The sequence below is a fragment of the Myotis myotis genome, unplaced genomic scaffold (assembly GCF_014108235.1).
Source record: "Myotis myotis isolate mMyoMyo1 unplaced genomic scaffold, mMyoMyo1.p scaffold_m19_p_8, whole genome shotgun sequence".
Lineage (NCBI taxonomy): Eukaryota > Metazoa > Chordata > Mammalia > Chiroptera > Vespertilionidae > Myotis > Myotis myotis.
Window position 1 is genome coordinate 3,549,671 of NW_023416390.1, and position 18,573 is coordinate 3,568,243.

At 50.2% G+C, this 18,573-nt stretch overlaps 1 protein-coding gene across 8 annotated transcripts in view; it reads left to right on the top strand.

Annotated features, from left to right (window-relative positions):
* The window catches only part of MYO1B (myosin IB), a 140,413-nt gene that overhangs the window by 44,867 nt on the left and 76,973 nt on the right, over nt 1–18,573 (top strand). The gene's annotated exons all lie outside the window — the stretch shown is intronic.

The following is an 18,573-nucleotide window of genomic DNA, read 5'->3' on the forward strand; positions in this document are numbered from 1 at the left end:
TCGATGCCTGCATATTTAAGCTCTAGGCCTTGAAATTTCTCAAAGTCAGAAGTGTGGGTCAGCCGTGTCAGAATCCCCAGGGGCCGAGGAAAAACCCAGCTTCCTCGGCCTTCCCGCTACCAAGCCAGGAACCTAGATTCTTCACACGCTTTCCCGGAGATTCTTACATGCATACACGTGTGAGAACATGTCCTAGATGCATACCGACACACGGTTTCCCTTCCTTCAGTGCGCGCCACGTATGTTGACCTTTTACAATAATAATGGTGGCGGCTTACACTTACTGAGGATGTACTCTGTGCAGGTCCAGCACTAGGTATCATAGTTCACGTTACTCTCGAAGTAACCCCATGGGGTAGGTCTTACAGCAAATTGGGAAATTGTCCCAGGAAGACCAGCGATGTATCCGGAGCCACACAGCTCGTGGGTGGGAGCCGGGGTGTGTGAAAAGGGCCACCTGCCCTGCCTCTCGGCTGGGAGCTGGTCCCCCCACTTTCATGCCCGGGCCTCTTTCCGTGCACTCTTCCCATTGCTTTGGGTTGCCTGTGTTCCTGTGCCCCGCCTTCCAAGGTAATCTGTGCCTCAGTTTACCTCCAGGTCTGCGGTGCCGTTTTATCTGCAGCTTAAATCCCCACTTTGGGAGTGTTTAGATAGACAGTAGATGTCTTTTCTAGAACATGGAAGTGCATGCCCTGGAATATCCGTCTTTATCCCCATCCTTGGAAGGTTCCTCTCAGTGGTTGCATGGCTCAGCCCTCACCCCAAGGAAAACACCCCAGCCAGCAGTGCAACAAGCTCTCGGTGTGTTTGGGATAAAGACGGAACTTTACTGTGGCCTGTGAAGCACTGTGCAGGGGCACAGAGGGCAGTTTTACCTGATGAGTCTGAGTTTGCTAGGCTCACGTCCCAGCCTCCCCCAGCCACCCTCCTGTCGCACCGTCCCTGCTGTTCCATGCCTGCTGCCTGGAATGCCTTCGCCCTCCCTTCTCCTCAAGGCAACTCAGGTATTCCCCCTTCAGATCTTAGATTGCATCAGACCTCCTCAGGGAAGAACTGTCCCTCACCCCATCCCGGCCAAGGTCATATCCAAGGTCGCATCTGTGGCTCTTGTTACAATTAAATTTAACATTTCTTCCTTTTTTTTTAAAGTTCTTCTTTTTTTTTTTCCTTTTAAATATGCTTTGATTTCAGAGAGAGGAAGAGAGAGAAACATCAACGATGAGAGAGAATTGTTGATTGGCTGCCTCCTGCACCCCCGTCTGGGAATCAAGCCTGCAACCCAGGCATGTGCTCGACCAGGAATCGAACCGTGACCTCCTGGTTCATAGGTCGACACTCAACCACCGAGCCACACCAGGCAGGCATAATTGAACATTTCTTTATGGGATTGTTTGGTGGACGTCAGCTTCACCTGCCATGCCCGCATAATAGTCTTAGTGTCTGGAAAGAAGTGAGGGTTCAAAATATAATGAACAGGACTTGGGTTGAGTCCCAGCTTTTCCATTGACGAGCTCTGTAATCTTGAGCAAATCACTTGGAACAAACTCCAACTCAGAAATTAAGTAATTTGCTCTGTTCGATGGGAAAATAATTATTAACTCGTAGGATTTTTGTGAGGGAGAAACACCCGATAGATATTTAGACGCTAGGATTGTCTGGTGTTACTGGGTGGCATGCCCAGAGAAATGAGGGCCCCGCGGGGTGGCCTGACGTTGTTCCCCTTTCTAAGTGTAATGAGTGTCTGTCCAGTGAGATTTTCAAATTCTTTGCACGTAAGAAACTCTTTTATATGTCTCAGGAGGACTTGGTGCATTCAGACAACTCAGTAACTGCATCCACGAAGAACCGTCTACTAGTACAGGAGAGAATGATAGGTGGGAGACGAGGAAAACGATCGCACCGTTTAACCTTCCTTGGCTCCGTGAGGATAACTCGATGACACACACTTCGGGTATTTTAGTTACTAAGTGCACTGGCCTCTTGTAGGGCGATTGCCTCTGCACCCGGCGGCAGCACTAGCTGCAGTGTATCACCAGCAGATGGGTCTTCCTGAAATCAGATCCTGCTCCTTCCCTTCCCAGGAACCGTCATGGGCTCCCTCGTCCCATTTGAGTGAGCTCCAGGTTGCTGGGCCTCGTGTCCAGGCCTCCACAGCCCACCTCGGCTCTCCTCTCCACCCCCCACACCACCCAGCTCCTTCACGGAGCCTCCTTTTGAGGCGCGTGGGCAGGTGGTGGGCGGTGTCTTTCTACCTGGCCCACCACCTGCCCGTCTCTGCCGTACCGGCCTGCCCGCCTCCTGGGTCTGTCTCCAAGGCCAGGTCAGCCCTCGCCTAACCCCGCACCGCCGTTTCCGGCCTCCGAGTCATCAGAACCACTCAGTGGTCGTACCCACCACCTCTCTCACTGTGCGGTCGGTTGGGTCCAGTGTCCTCTTTGATGAGGAGGAAGCCTCTGTAGGTCAGAGACTTGACCCTGTGCATCTCCGTGGCTCCCAGTTCTGTTATGAGCTCGATCACTACCGAACGAAAGACGTGTTAACGAGTTTCCCATTGCATATGGCTGGTATGACCTTTGACAAGTCAGTGGGATCAGACTCTTCTGGTGGGATATTTGCAGAGTTTATTCAAAACTTAGTGCAGTATGAGGAGAATGCATTCTCATCTATAATAATAAAAGCGTAATATGCTAATTAGACCTGACGCCCTTTCGGACGACCTTCTGGATGAAGCTGGGGCTGCGAGGGAAGCCTGCGTCCCGGGTGCCAGAGGGAAGCCGGCAGCCGGGCGGAAGGAAGGCCTACTCTTGCACGAATTTCATGCATCGGGCCTCTAGTTTTTATAATAAAGTGAGGTAAAATGTTATGTTATGGCACTTTCACACGGAGCGTTCAGGTTCAATTATTTATTCATGATGTAGAGCACCTACCGTCTGATTATGCCAAGCGTCTGGCGGAGGGAACCCGCCACTAGAAGGAGGAGCGGCAGCCCTGCCAACAGCCCTCCTGGGGGTCCCCGGCCAGGAGTGTGGGGAGTGTGTCCTTGCATCAGGCTGGATGCTGCGGCATCACAAGCACAATTGGAAGCCAACGTCTCCATTTTAGAAAACGAAACACCCTGCAGCGAATCGTAAGAACTGAGAAAAATGGCTTCAGGCTCTGAAAACGTTCTGGCTACTCTTTCCTGAAAAGGGAAAGCCATTAACGGGAGGATTTGGACGGCGCCCACGTTGGTTGTCCAGACACCAGCGCTCTGTCTCCAGGGAGCCTCTGGCCCCTGATTTAGTGCCAAAGTGATTTTGCAGGACCGCACGCTGCTGGCCATGGGACGATGTTTGTGTGTTTGAGACCTTGTTAGTCCTGATGTCATTCTACTCCATAAAGGAAGACCAGAGAAATGTCACAGAGAAGAAATAGTTACATCTCAGAATGCACAGGTGCTGTGGTTGGGTGTGGGAGCTGAGGATGGGGGTGCATGGTTGGCCCTTTGGTGTTATGAGAATTTTTTCTACAGCAGAGTTGGCGTTCAGTGAATAAAATTTTATTTATTTTGAGAACTGATATAACAGCTAGATCCTGAATTCTCAGGGGTTGCTTGTATAGCTGGGTATGAAAGGGCTTTCTTAAGGAGTGAGGGGGGAGGAGGAGGAGGGACAGCTGCTCAGTTGCAGGCTTCCTTAGGCTGGGTTTCTGGTGAGAGACGTTCTGGGCCTCATATATCCTCGCTTTTCTAAAGCCCCATGCACTAAATTTACTGCCTTTGACACTCAAACCGTTGTTATTCTCCGTGTCTTGCTTTATTGGGGCTCTTTTCAGCACAGTTTCTTGCAGAAAATATACCCGTGGCAGGAAGAGACCTCAGTTTATTCTCTTTCAGATTACGAAGCTTTGAAAATTAAAGTCAAAGGTTGGGTCTGTGCCACCATGATGTTTTTATCATGAGCGGCATTGTGACATCAGAATACATTTATCGATGGCAGGTGGTTCTGTGTGCCTGAGACGTCTCCTCGCCCTCAGCTCGTAAGGCCAAGCACACGTCCCTATCAGCACGCATGATTGTTTCAATGGTGCATCATCTTAAAGGGAAGAGTTTGATTCTCAGTAAAAGAGTTTGCTTCCTGCCAGAAACGTGACAGGTCTTTGGCAAGCTCTGAGCCGTTCTGCAACAGCAGCCTGGAAGGGATCCATCTCACCCAGAGGAGTGGCACTGGGGCTCAGCCCCCAGGAGAATTGGTCTGTTACTTCATTGCTGACAGAGAACTGCACTTGGAACCACACGGAAGCCCTGGTCACAGAGGGCGCGTTCAGGGTGGATGGGGTGGGGTGGCCTCTTTGTTTTTTTCATTGATTTTTAGAGCAAGAGAGGCGGGGAGGGAGAGTGAAAGAGAGACACACATCGATTTGTAATTCCATCTATGTATTCACTGGTTGCTGCTTGTATGTGTCCTGCCTGGAGATCGAACCTGCAACCTTGGTGTATTGGGACATTCACCTCTAAAGCGTGTCCTTGGGCGTCCAAGCAGCATCTTGAACTTTAATATGCTTCTTTTAAAACATATATGTACATACATATGTCTATATGTGTGTGTGTGTATATATATATATATATTTTATTGATTTCAGAGAGGAAGGGAGAGGGAGAGAGAGAGAGAAACATCCATGATGAGAGAGAACCATTGATGGGCTGTCTCCTGCACATCCCTTACTGCCGGGGTCCAGCCCCAGCAGGTCCAGGGGTCCCCAAAGGTGTGGACGGAGTCGGCGAAGAAGGAATGACACGAAGACAGTGTTCAGTTGATCAGCAGCCTAGCCAGGATCTCCAGCCAGGATCTCCAGCCAAGTTCTGGTCTGGATCTCCAGAGAGGTTCTGCTTAGGATCTCCTGCCAGGGTCTGTGTCCATGTTCTCTTGCTAGGTTCTCCAGGTTCTCCAGCCAGGTTCTGTAGCCATGTTCCCTCGCTAGGTTCTCCAGCCAGGTTCTGTCCAGGTTCTCCAGCCAGGTTCAGTCACCAGGTTCTAGTCAGGTTCTCTTGCCAATTTCTGTAGTCAGGTTCAGTCCAGGATCTTTTGCCATGTTCTCTCAATCTAAGTTCTGTGTTCTAAGTTCTGTGTTCTAAGTTCTGTCCTGTTACATCTGTATTTATACCAGTTGATTCAATCCTATCAATCTCTATTACAAAGGTTAGGGCGTTTCTTATCTCCATTCCAGGGAGTAAAGATTATGTAGCTTAAGCATGATTGTTCCTAGTTAAAGTGATTAATTACCCACCTGGCACTTAGTTGAGGGGTTTTATTCCCTCCCTAACTCAGGGGAAAATCCCTACCTGGGGAAACAACCTTTCTCAGAGAGGAGACCTTGGTTAAAACACATAGTGCCAAGAAGGTGAGCAAACATATTAAGAACAATATGCCATATATGCCAGGTCCCTTGAAACAGCAAGGATGGACCAGCTCCCGGCAAATTCCCCCTTTTTTATTTTTTAAAAGCAGGCATTAAAAAGAAAAACCCCAAATGCTCTCTTGTATCCATTTCAAGAGTAGGATTGGCGCTTTCCGCTATTACCTGAGTCCTGATCTATCACCCCAGGGAGAGCTTGCCAATCCTGCACTTTCCCGGGGTGGAAAGGCTGCAGTGGGGTTAAGGATAAGGCTCCTTGGGCCTACCTCCTCCCATGCCTTTACATTTACCTTTCCTTCCTCAGAAAAGCATGGACATACTTCTTGTATAAAACGTTCTGTCTGACTAGGAGTAACCTTAATTCCTCTGCTAGCAAGCATATGTGTTAAAAGATCAATACAGAGTCTTATTTCTTTAGACTCAGTATGGCACATCTTCTTAATCTAAAGATCAATACAGAGTCTTCTTTCTTTGGACTCAGTATGGCACATCTTCTCAATCTAAGAATCAATACAAAGTCTTCTTTCTTTGGACTCAGTATGGCACATCTTCTCAATCTAAGTTCTGTACTATCCACCTTCTTACCCTACTTATCCTCTATAGGGGGGTCTGAAGTACCCTGGTGGAGTCCTATCCATCCCGATTGTGGGGGTCCTCAATGGGGGGGGCTTACCTAGGGGAATTCTGTTCCAGGGGTTCCCAAAGGTGTGGACGGAGTCGGCGAAGACTATCCACCCTCTTCCTATGGTGGAGTCCGTTCCGTCCCGATTGTAGGGCAAAGACTATCCACCCTCTTCCTACGGTGGAGTCCTATCCGTCCCGAGTGCGGGGCGCTTACCTAGGGGTCCCTGTTCGGGCGCCAGATGCTGGGGTCCAACCCCAGCGGGTCCAGGGGTCCCCAAAGGTATAGACGGAGTCGGTGAAGAAGGAATGACACGAAGACAGCATTCAGTTGATCAGCAGCCTAGCCAGGATCTCCAGCCAAGTTCTGGTCTGGATCTCCAGCGAAGTTCTGGTTAGGATCTCCAGCCAGGTTCTGTGTCCATGTTCTCTTGCTAGGTTCTCCAGGTTCTCCAGCCAGGTTCTGTAGCCATGTTCCCTCGCTAGGTTCTCCAGCCAGGTTCTGTCCAGGTTCTCCAGTCAGGTTCAGTCACCAGGTTCTAGTCAGGTTCTCTTGCCAATTTCTGTAGTCAGGTTCAATCCAGGATCTTTTTGCCATGTTCTCTCCAGCGAAGTTCTTCTGTCTCTAGGTTCTGAGTAGGTTCTGTGTTCTAAGTTCTGTGTTCTAAGTTCTGTCCTGTTACATCTGTATTTATACCAGTTGATTCAATCCTATCAATCTCTATTACAAAGGTTAGGGCGTTTCTTATCTCCATTCCAGGGAGTAAAGATTATGTAGCTTAAGCATGATTGTTCCTAGTTAAAGTGATTAATTACCCACCTGGCACTTAGTTGAGGGGTTTTATTCCCTCCCTAACTCAGGGGAAAATCCCTACCTGGGGAAACAACCTTTCTCAGAGAGGAGACCTTGGTTAAAACACATAGTGCCAAGAAGGTGAGCAAACATTTTAAGAACAGTATGCCATATATGCCAGGTCCTTTGAAACAGCAAGGATGGACCGGCTCCCGGCACCTTACTGGGGATTGAGCCCACAACCCGGGAGTCGAACTGTGACCTCCTGGTTCATAGGTCGATGCTTAACCACTGAGCCACGCTGGCCGGGCCAAACCAGACTTCTGTTGCCCTCCTCCCTCTCCTCTTTCTCTTCTCGGTCAGTGGCCGCACCATCCTTTGGCTTGTACATGTCACAACCCTTTTCTTCTTTTCTCTCCCATCCTACGTGCAATCCACCATTGGGTCTTGTTGGCTGTGCCTTTATGAATCCCAGTCTCACCGCCTCCACTGCCGCCGGGCTTGCCCAGCACCCTCCCCTTTTGCTTAGATTATTGCAGCAGCCTCCTCGTGGGTCTCCCTGCCTCTACCCTACTGTTGTCTCCTCCCCCACACCTGCTCCCCTCCCTCATCATCTCTCCCCCAGCGTGACGGCTGCTGGCTGAAGCCATCTTTCTCAAAGACGTCCATTGGATCGTTTTTATTGGAAGGGCTCGTGTGGCCTGCAGGACTCCCTTGGATGTGAGCACTGGCCACCGCCTGCATTTGCTCTTTCTCACCCCCTGGTTCCAGCCACACCGGTCTCCTTGCTGCTGCTGGCACGCAGACTGCCTGCATCTCTCTTCCCCGGTCCTGGGCTGCCTCGCTCTCCCACTTCAGTGAGGAACACCTGAACTGTCACATTCCACCGCCTACAGTCACAGCCCCCTCAGCCTCCTTTCCTTCGTACTTTTGTTCCTGACTCATCACCTGGCATCTTACTGGATGTTCACTTGTTGTGTCCTCACCCTTTGTCTCCTGGACCAGTGTCCCCTCCATGAGGGCAGGGCTGTGTTCGGTTCACATGCCCATGTAGCCACAGCGTTAGGACAGGGCCTCACGCCTAACAGCCACTCCAGAGGTGTGTGTTGCACGAGTGAATGAATGAACGCGGGGGCCTGCTATTAGCCAGAAACTGTGCAGAAGATACACATGGTCTTTGTTTTCAAGAATCATTAGGCCAGCCCTAACCGGTTTGGCTCAGTGGATAGAGCGTCGGCCTGCAGACTCAAGGGTACCAGGTTCGATTCCGGTCAAGGGCATGTACCTAGGGGGTGTGCAGGAGGCAGCTGATGGATGTTTCTAACTCTCTATCCCTCTCCCTTCCTCTCTGTAAAAAAATCAATAAGATATATATTAAAAAAAAAAAAAAGAAGAATCATTAGGCCAGTTGGGAGGAGAGGGGAGTGGCTGCATAAACAGGTCATTTAAATATAATAGTGTAGCTGGGCCGGCATGCCTCAGTGGTTGAGCATCGACCTATGAACCAGGAGCTCACCTGTTTGATTCTCAGTCAGGGCACACGCCCGGGTTTCGGGCTCCATCCCAGTAGGGCGTGCAGAGGGCAGCTGATGCGTGATTCTCTCTCATCATTAATGTTTCTCTCTGAAATCAATTAAAAAAAATTTAAAAATAGCATATTTGCAATGACAGGAAATACGGTGGAAGGAAGCACAGAACGTGGGTGGGTTCAGGGATTCTAAAAGTGCCGCCTGTGTTGAGATGTGAAGAAGGCATCCTAGAAACAGGTGTTCTCTGTAGGTAATAACTGGCTCCGTATGGAAGACCGAGTGGAGACCAGGGCTTTAGGGAGGGGAAAGGCGTTTGAAGGATATGGAGAACTTTCTACTTAAATTCATCAGCTTATGTGTCTGGAAGAATTGCCCATCTTGCATTTTCGGTCCCCAGCTGGGAAACGTTTTCCGATTTGCTAACCGTGCCTGCATGTGTAGGTGTATCCGCGCGAGGTGTTCATTAATGAGTGAGTGGCGAATGACTGAACGTGGAAATGACTTACAATTGTCACCCTCCAGCTGCTGTTGGTGACGAGTCATGTTCCTCAGGTGGGAGAGGTTCGAGCCACAATGTACCGATTTTCCACAGGGGCTGCTCCTCCCGTTGGATCTGCAGCCCTGCCCTTGGGCTGCGAGTGCTCAACGTCCAGATGCACGGGTGGTCGGTGGGAGTCTAAAGAGAATACCCCCAATTACACTAGGGGGATCCTAAGCATTATATAGATAGGTTAGCCCAGTGGTCGGCAAACTCATTAGTCACCAGAGCCAAACATCAACAGTACGATTGACATTTCTTTAGAGAGCCGAATTTTTTAAGCTTAAACTATATAGGTAGGTACACTGTTATTAACTTAATTAGGGCACTCCTAAGCTGGCCTTTGCTAAAAACGTCCTCAGTCTGATGGAGGCACGTTCGCTGAGGTCGACCCCTTCCAACTCTCCCATCCACACTCGTCTTGTATACTGTTTCGTCTATCTCCTTTCGTTCATCCTCTCTGTATGTCCAAACCATCTCAACATACCCTTCTCAATCCTCGACACTACATCTTCTTTCACTCCACAACGTTCCCTAAAATTAACTTAATAAATTTTACTTAAAGTTTTAAGTCAACTTCACACTGTACGTGCGCGCCCGCATGTGGTATTTTGTGGACGAGCCACACTCAAGGGGCCAAAGAGCCGCATGTGGCTAGCGAGCTGCGGTTTGCCGACCACTGACTGGGTTAGCCTAATCTCACAAAAACTTAGCAATAGACAGTTAGAATATACACGTATATTTTATACTAATCTTTTTTCTTCAGTTCTCCTCAAAAGCAAAACATTAGAAAGCATCTGGATGGAGGGAAGATTTTGCTGGTTTGCACCAGAGACTTTTAACTTAAAAAAAAAATTAAAAAAATACATATATTATTGATTTCAGAGAGGGAGAGGGAGAGAGAAACATCAATGATGAGAGAGAATCATTGATCGGCTGCCTCCTGCACGCCCCCTACTGGGGACCGAGCCTGCAACCCAGGCATGTGCCCTAACCAGAAATTGAACCGTGACCTCCTGGTTCATAGGTCGGCGCTCAACCGCTGAGCCACGCAGGCCAGGCCAGAGCCCTTCATCTCTGGGAACAGATGCAGGCCTATTTCTTAGGTTGCCTACCCAAGACCTTAAATGGCCACCAGACAGGTCCAGTTCTCCTTTCAGCTTCTATATTTTCACGAGGAGGGGTTGCTAAGGTCTCTTGGCTCTTTCTTTAGGAATCGCTAGTTTTTCAGCATTGCTTTGATTGCTTTCAGAAGACATATTCTGGCACTCATACACCTCACACGCCAGCCTACAGTGTTGCTGCTGCTTCTGCCTGTAGTTACAATTGCCTTGGTCATTATTGATAGCAGAGGCTTAGACATAATTTGCTCCTGTGAATAGCATTATGGATAAAAACAGGGACATTTAAAATGCGGAAACCTACCCGCGGTCCGAGAAATGCAGTAAAGAAGAATGTGACTGCAGAATAAAGACATAACTTAGGAGAGGAACGCCGGTAGCCGCTCCGGCTCACATGCAGCGCGTGAGTCAGTGCTGTCTGGTTACTCATTACCTGGACCGTGGGTGGCAGGAAGGAGGGAGGCGGGACTGTGTACAGGTGTCCGTGGGCATTGTTCCTGAAGCGAATAGAAAGGGTGTACAATGCTTTGAACATTGGCTTCCTTTTCATAATGCAACATACTGTTCATTGTCACAGTCCCAGCCATGCCTGTGTGTGTGAGTGCCATTTCATCCTGCAAGCATCGGTAAAGAAGCATAAATGAATCTCAAAACTTGAACATCTTTGTCTTGTTTTCACATTTAGGGACTTCACCGTTTCTTGGTTGTTTGCATATACCTGGCATCGAACTTGAATAGAACTTATAAAGTTAAAGTCAGTCCTAAGGGAAGATGTTGGCTGTGAAAACGAAGAGGTTGAGTTTGAAAAAATGTGTAGCTGGTGATCAGTGAGTTGTGAGCTGGGCTTCACTGGCCGCCTCTGGCCGATTCCACTGCCTCTTTCACTTCCCTTTTCTGGGCACCCAGCCGCATATTTCATTATACTCACTCCATTCTCCTCCGCATATTTAAATCCTACTTGTCTTTCTAGATGCACCCGGGATACACCTGCATCCAAACCTTTCCAAAAGGCCCCTTGGTGGCCCTAGCATACATTTTCCATAGCATACATGATGTCACAATTATATATATTTTAAATATCCAGAATGTTTAAAAATACATATATTTTTATTGATTTCAGAGAGGAAGGGAGAAGGAGAGAGAGATGGAAACATCAATAATGAGAGAGAATCATTGATTGGCTGCTTCCTGCACGCAGCCTACTGGGGATTGAGCCTGCAACCCGGGCATGTGCCCTGACTGGGAATCGAACTCATAAGCTCCTGGTTCATAGGTCAGTGCTCAAACACTGAGCCACGCCAGCCGGGCTATATGGCACTTTATTGTGTTCAACCTTAATACATTTAATTGTTCCCTATTAAGTATTGGACTTCTGCAAGAGTAAGCATTTTTTTGAGCAGGGACTGCAATACTTATCTTGTTGCCTCCACATCGGAGCTATTAAAGTCCATCTAGTATGTTTGCTCATCTCCGTATAGTTACATTCAAGTAATGTCATCCTTATGTATTGTGTACCTTATTAAACATACCCAAGAACGAGAACTTTAAAAAATGATCAATAAGGACATAAACAGAAGTCCTAGTATTTATATGCATCCTCCAGTGGCTCCTCTGGGACGTGCCCGGGATCCCCACGCCTCCTCCGGATCCTAGCGTTGGTACGTGTCAGGGACCCGAGAAATACTCAGCCTTCCGCTTGTCTGTGCTGGTTGCTAACAGTTTCCACTGCAGCGGTTCTCAACCTGTGGGTCGCGACCATCGGAACACACATATAGCATATCAGATATTTACATTACAATTCATAACAGCAGCAACATTACAGTTATGAAGTAGCAACGAAAATAATTTTATGGTTGGGTCACAACATGAGGAACTGGGTTAAAGGGTAGCGGCATCAGGAAGGTTGAGAACCGCTGTTCCACTGGTTGGAAATGGAACTCAAGTTGATAGTCTGAGGATGCCCGAGATCTAGTGAGGGGGGACTAGAAGGGATGTGTGAGTCAGGATGAGGTGGGTGATGCCTGGGCAGCAAGCCTTCCCATCCCAAGGTAAGACACAGGGAGGGTTTGTTTCTCGCCGACTGCACACCCCGAGGGGGTCGGGTCAGATGGCTCTCCTCCAATTTGTGACTCACATCCAGCTGCCTACGAACTTGAACTTGTAGCTGTAAGGACTGGAACACTGGCTATGGCAGGTGAAGAGAGAGCAAGGTCAGTCCTTATTCGTTGGCCAGTGTGCAGTCACATGGGTCCACCCGCACCTAACTGCAAAGGAAGGTGGGAAATACAGCCTCCCCTATGCCCAGGAAGGGGAAGATGGAAGGGGATTTAGCTCGTTGGTTGCGTGGCGCCCTAATGATTTTATTTACGAGGATTATTCATTCATTTCCATTGGGGTTCCTAGCTGTTTGATAAGTTAACTCCTGGGTTAAAGCCACCTTCTGCCTGAATGTGAATGTGAGTTCAGTAGTTTAATTTAGAAAGAAAATAGGTCCTCTTGAAGTTCTTCTCAAATCGGTCTTTTTCTGTGATCACGGTGCGTTTCCGCATTTCCGCTTTCATCTCAGTGGAATGCATGTTAAGCTACAGAAGAAAAATCGTGGGTTCATTTTCCATGTTTCTGTTACTGCTCCCTTTCGTTCACACGGCTGTTCAGCACAGGGACTAGTGGCTGATGGGTTTATTATGAAAAATAATAAATAATATGGCTTTTAGAAGTGTTTCATTGCTATGGTCTATAGAAGCAGTTAATATGAATTTTTGAAGGTGTGTCTAAATGCTTTGATAGTTTATGGCAATAGATATGCTTTTGGTCCAATTCCCATGTTATTTATTTTTTTTGGAACCAGTATATTTATTGAGAGTTTTAGAAAATTAGATGCTGATCTCATCTATATTAATTCACATAGTCATCTATTGGGAATTATGGTAAACTGGTTCCATCCAGCTTTGAAACATAAGTCAGTGCAATGTTAATTTGTTGGATTCGACTCTTCCCAGGTGGGTGGTGAATAAATAAAAATCCGTTCCCCCGACACTGGGGCCTTTAAGTTGTGTTTAAAGACAACTTTAAATTCTTTTTCCAAATATGGATGTAGTTAAAGATGGGAGCTGGTAGACTTCTGTCCCTCTGCCTACCCATCTGTCACTTCTCTGCTCCTCTCCCTCTAAAGGCCAAAGCAAAACAAAGAAGAGCTGTGCAGGTCTGCATGGATTTTAGTCACACCAATCGCATTATTTCGTCTCTGGTAGCTCATAAGTGTGTGAGGAATATGACGAGGGGCTAATTACTATATCTCCTCACATTGACCATGGACTGGAGGCAGGTCACTGTTCTACCGCCAGCATTATCAAACGAATAGCTCTTGGGAAGGCAGAGCCCAGCGAAAGTTAATACCAGGATGTCCTCTGTGGTTATGGACCTGGGAGTTTTCATTTCCTTGTAGGTGAAACCGAAGTGACAGCCCTGGTCTTGCACGTAAGACCAAAGCACTTGTGTTGCCCAAGGGAAGCCCTGTTTTCCTCACCAGTGAGGGTCAGGAGAGATTTCTCTTGTGGGACTTGGGACGTGAAGGATGTCATCGTGACCAGTGCTTCCCCAGATCTCCCTGCAGAAAACAGAGCAGCACATCAAGGTAGATGCTTCGTGTGCCGCCTCACTAAGTGGGAGCAGAGGACACAGCACCGTTTAGGAAAAGCAGGTCTATGAGATGGATAAGTCATCCTGGGCTGCTCAGTAGAACACCACAGATTTTTTAAAAAATAAGTCCTTATTGATTTTTAGAGAAAGGGAGAGGTATACATAGAAATGTTGATGAGAGAGAACAACATCATCCATCGCCCCCTATTGGGGCTCGAGCCTGCAACCTGGGCATGTGCCCTGACCGGGAATCGAACCGGTGACCTCTTGGTTCCTGGGTTGACGTTCAACCACTGGGCCACACCGGCCGGGCAGAACCACCACAGAATTTGATCATAATCTGTAGAGTATGGAGAGGGGAGAACGAGACATCCGCTCCCCAGGTGAGTCTGATGTGCCTTCGAGGCTGAGAACCACGGGGACAGGTGCCTGACTCATGGGGGTGTGATTGGACGCGGGAGTCCAAGGAGCAGTAGGCCACACCGTCTCCTTCAGGTGGTGCTCTGTGACCGTTTTGGATGTACCTTTATTTTCTGTTTTCTCACAAGTGGGCTTTGAGTTCAAGGTGATCTGCAGACCATTTGAGTTTTTGTTCTCTGGAAAGAGCACAGAGCACACATACTCTGTTGTCACTAAAAGACAGCGTTAGTTTTGAAACCCACTGAGTAATGAGTTGGGCTGCCATTATTTTATGAAAATTGAGGAAGCAGACCACGACTTACTTCAATAGCTGGCTCCCTCCAGTCTGCGCGGATGTGGGCCGTAAGTCATCGCAAACAGAAGGCTCTCCAGGCCGGAACCAGTTTGTGATGGCGACTTGGCAGCTGTGGAGAGTGTAGGGGTGATCCCAGCCTTTGGGCTTGGGGACGTTCTTGCAGAAATGGGTATTTCCTCCATCAGTAGGTATTGAAAGCGCACATATTTGCAGAGAGTAGTCGTGCGTGTGCGTGTGTGTGCGTGTGTGCATGTGTGTGCGCGCGTGTGTGTGTTCTTTCTTTAGAACCTAAAGCAGTATGTTTAGGAGCCATCGGATATTTTGAGGAAGTGGGATTCCATATTTGAAGGATTGTTTAAACAAATTGCAGAGAAGTTTTCCTTCCATAAGTGCTCACCGTTCTGAAGCCAACTGGGGAACGTGGCATTGTTCCCAGCGTCTATGCCTCTTCTCCTGTCGCCAAGCCTGCCGCTGCCTGGGGGGGTGCTCCGCCCAGGGCCATGGGCCTCCTGCTAGGGCGCCCCGTGCTGATTGGGTTCAGGCCTCAGGGGCCGGAGAGACCCGCGGGAGAGGAGCAGGGAGACCCGAGGGAGAGGAGCAGGTCGCTCCTGCAGCTCTTCCCGCAGCCTCCTAACCAGTTGGAGTCGCTGCTGAGTTGGTTCATTCCTCGGACAGAACCCCCACGTTGCAGGGCTCTCTTTGGGGCAGGACACCAGGGACACGGCCCCTCCTTCCAGGGCGGGGTCTCCCATTGGGAGGGCAGAAGGGACGGTGTTGGGGACTCCCAGGAGGCGTGGGAGTCGGGGAGCCCTGGACGGCAGGGTCTGGGGAGCAGAGGCAGCCCCGTTCTCAGCAGGCTGCGGCCCCGGCCGCTGGAAGGGACTGCGGTCCCTCTGGCTTCTCACACCGGGAGCTGCCAGGGCCTCGGGTCCTTGTGCAGGGTGACCGCGTGCGGGCGGCCTTCCTAACGCGGGAGAGCGAGAGTCAAGGCGATGGTCTGCCTTCGTCTTCACATAGGATCTGAGACCAGCAGGAGGGAGGGGGCTGCGTCCTGAGAAGTAACCCAGGAAGGACTTTCAGCCGGAGTGTGGGATCGGTTCCCACTTCCTCTTAACTTCCTCCTCTGAGGATTTTAAGTCCGTCCAGCTCTGTCTTCATAGACACACGCGTGTGCGTGTACATGCGCATGTTTGATGGCATCAGTTTGGATTTCCCCTGTACTTGGTTGTTTAGGAATAGTTGGTAAGTGAACGTAGACTTTGAAAACGCCGTATTTTTTCACCTTCTTGCGTGAACGGTAGATGACGGTGTTGGGGTCCGTGCCACACACACTCCGTGCAGATCCCGGGTCAGGCTCGGAGGAGGCGAGTCATGTCCCCGCTCTCAAGGGGGAGCACCTGGAGGCGAAGTCTTTGAGAAATCGGAGCGCAGGTTTACAGGCCTACGGGCAAGGGGCTCCTGGGACAAGGGGAGTTGTCCAGGGCTTTTCAGAAGAAGGCGCTTGCCGGGGACGGTGGGGGTCTGGGCAGGGAGGGAGCCAGGGGAGATGGACAGCCCTGGGGGGCCTGGCTGGTTGCGGCCTGTCACACACAGCTGTAGGGGTTGCATCTGTGTGTGTCACTGGCCGGATGTTGACCTCGCCGTGTAACCAGAAACCAGTTTGGATTTACATAAAGGAAGTTGTTAAGTTCAAGATTTTGGTTGAAGATAGAAGCTTGTCTCTTGGCACTTGGCTCTCCAGGGCCCAGTCTGTGCGCACAGAGAGCCTTGGGGCGTATCCCCCAGCCCCCCTCCCCGCGAGGTCTCCTGGCCTCCCTGCCCCTCCGGGAGGGTGGTGCTGGCTTCCGGGACTTTCTTCTCAGCTGCTCAGAGTTTGGTCCTTAAGGATCCAGGCTTTGTCAGATGCCTTGCCCCTGTAGGCATGTGGTGGGTGACACATGCTGGCTGCCTGCTCGCTGATCAGAAAGCTTCTCTCAAACATGGACGCGCTCTGTGCATGTGACAGTGTCCACACGGTCCGCTTGCCGACGTGGACATGGCTTAGCACACTTGAAATCAGATGTTTAATGCTCCGTATCTGGGTTCCTCTGGATCTGTGCTTTCTGTGCGATGGACAATCTGAGAGCTGTTCCCACCCCTTTGTTAGTGTCCAGGCACTTTCTGTGCCCACTTTCAATCTAGCGGCAGCAGTAGGGCGTTGCTGTCAGTCCCCATGACCCCCCCCCCCCCCGCCCCCGCACCCCTCATCCCCTGGGTCCGGGCAGCTCCTGGTGGAGCCGTGGAGCCTGCAGCTTGTGCGGAGGGAGTGACCGCCCGCATTGCAGGCGGAGCATTCGGGCAGCCAGCCTGCGGCCAGCGGAGGGTATTTTTGGTTTACCCGTGCTTATGTGGCCACTTTGAAGCCATTTTTAAAGGCAGATGTTTTCGCATTTAAAAAAAGAAACATAAAAATAGTCACCAATTCTGTGCAGACAGACCCGCTGGCATCCTGAGCTTCCTTATCTTCTGTTGAAGCCCCTTCCCCGGGGTGGGGATCAGGGCTGGGGTCAGGGAGGGAGGAGGAGGGAGAACCTTCTGGAAGAGGGGCAGATAAGGGGTGGCCGCCCTTTCTGGACCCCACTGGGTGCTGTCCGGGAGGGCTGCCCGTCACCCAGGCCTGAGCCTGCCCGTGCTCGTAGGGGCTTCTACTCGATGGTCTCATGTGCGATCCTCTGGTCTTCTTTCGGTCACAGGGTTTCTTTGTAAAATGAAGACATTTGTTTTCTGTTTGGAAACCCAGAGGCCAGGCTTCTGCATGTTGCCTCTGTCCTGAATTTGCAAACTTGATCGGGATGGGTGCTTCTTAAACCCTGGAGTGTGGCGGGGGCGGGAGGGGGCTCTGGCATGTTGGGATCAAGTCCTCCAGGCCCTGACTGTCAGGAGCCCCGCGGACGGGCCCCTGACATTTCCCTGGTGCCCACGCAGGAGCACGCGGTCTCCTTCAAACCCGGGCGCTCCGAGAAGCGTGGTTTTGGAGAGCAGGGTGATGCAAACTTGCTTTGAGTTTTTCCGGATGCGGGGAAAACACTTTATTCCGGGAGCACATCACAGCAAAGGGTAAACCTGGCTGCAACGAGGAGAGGGTCAGGAACGGAGTCCTGGTGCTGACACACGCCAGATTTTGATGCTGTGTCCAGGCGGCTTGTGAAAGTTGCTCGGCCACAGACAACTGCTTCCCCATTGACGGGCGCTCAGGCCAGAAATGAGGAGAAAAAGCTCATTACCTAGTTTAGTCAATTATTTCTCTAGACCAGCGGTTCTCAACCTGTGGGTCGCGACCCCTTTGGCGGTCGAACGACCCTTTCACGGGGGTCGCCTAAGACCATCCTGCATATCAGATATTTACATGACGACTCATCACAGCAGCAACATTACAGTTATGAAGTAGCAACGAAAATAATTTTAGACTGACATGAAAACTGACTATGAAATGAATTGAAATAGCTAGGTTGTCCCCCCCCCCCCCCGAATAAGCAGTCGTGGTGGGAATTTGCTTTTGGTTGTGGTCACTGTGAGCAGAAAGGGTTATTCCTGTGGACTGTGACGCTGTGGGATTGTTTCTGAGTCGGGTAATAAAAGGCGATTGTTGGTGTTTCTTTTGTGAACAGAGACGCTAAAAATACTTCACAAATACTTCACGGGCTCATGGAATTTGCATTAAGAGCCTGATTGTCTCTCTGCCCTTTCCCCCGGATCAGGTGTGTTTTGCTCCTTTCTGGACGGGGACGGGGAAATAACACCATTTCCTTCTGGCCTTTGTGTCCTCCGGCCTCCTCCTTGCCGGGGCCTTGATTCAGAAGCTGCAGCCTCCCTGGCCGGCCCCTCTGAGGAACAGCCATGCTTCCCTTTCCTGGTGTCCTTAGGGGTTGCTGGTGGGCTCACTACCTCCTCACACTCCCTTCATTGGGGGGAACTCAGGATCTTTCCTGTTAGATTTTAAGCTTCCAGAGGAGAGATTCTCTTACTTCTCATCCTCAGACCCCAGGGCGAGTGCACGCCTCTGACTCCTGGGTGCCCCGCCGGGTGGATGCTCTCCTCCAGCCTCCACATGCTGCTCCGTTTTCATGAGTAGGAGAGGAATTCGAGGCAGCAGAGCCACCCACCCTCCATGCACCTGTGAGGTCAGACCCTGCAGCAGCACAGACGGAATGAATCCGCCTCCTGGCGTTTGACTGCACGCAGGG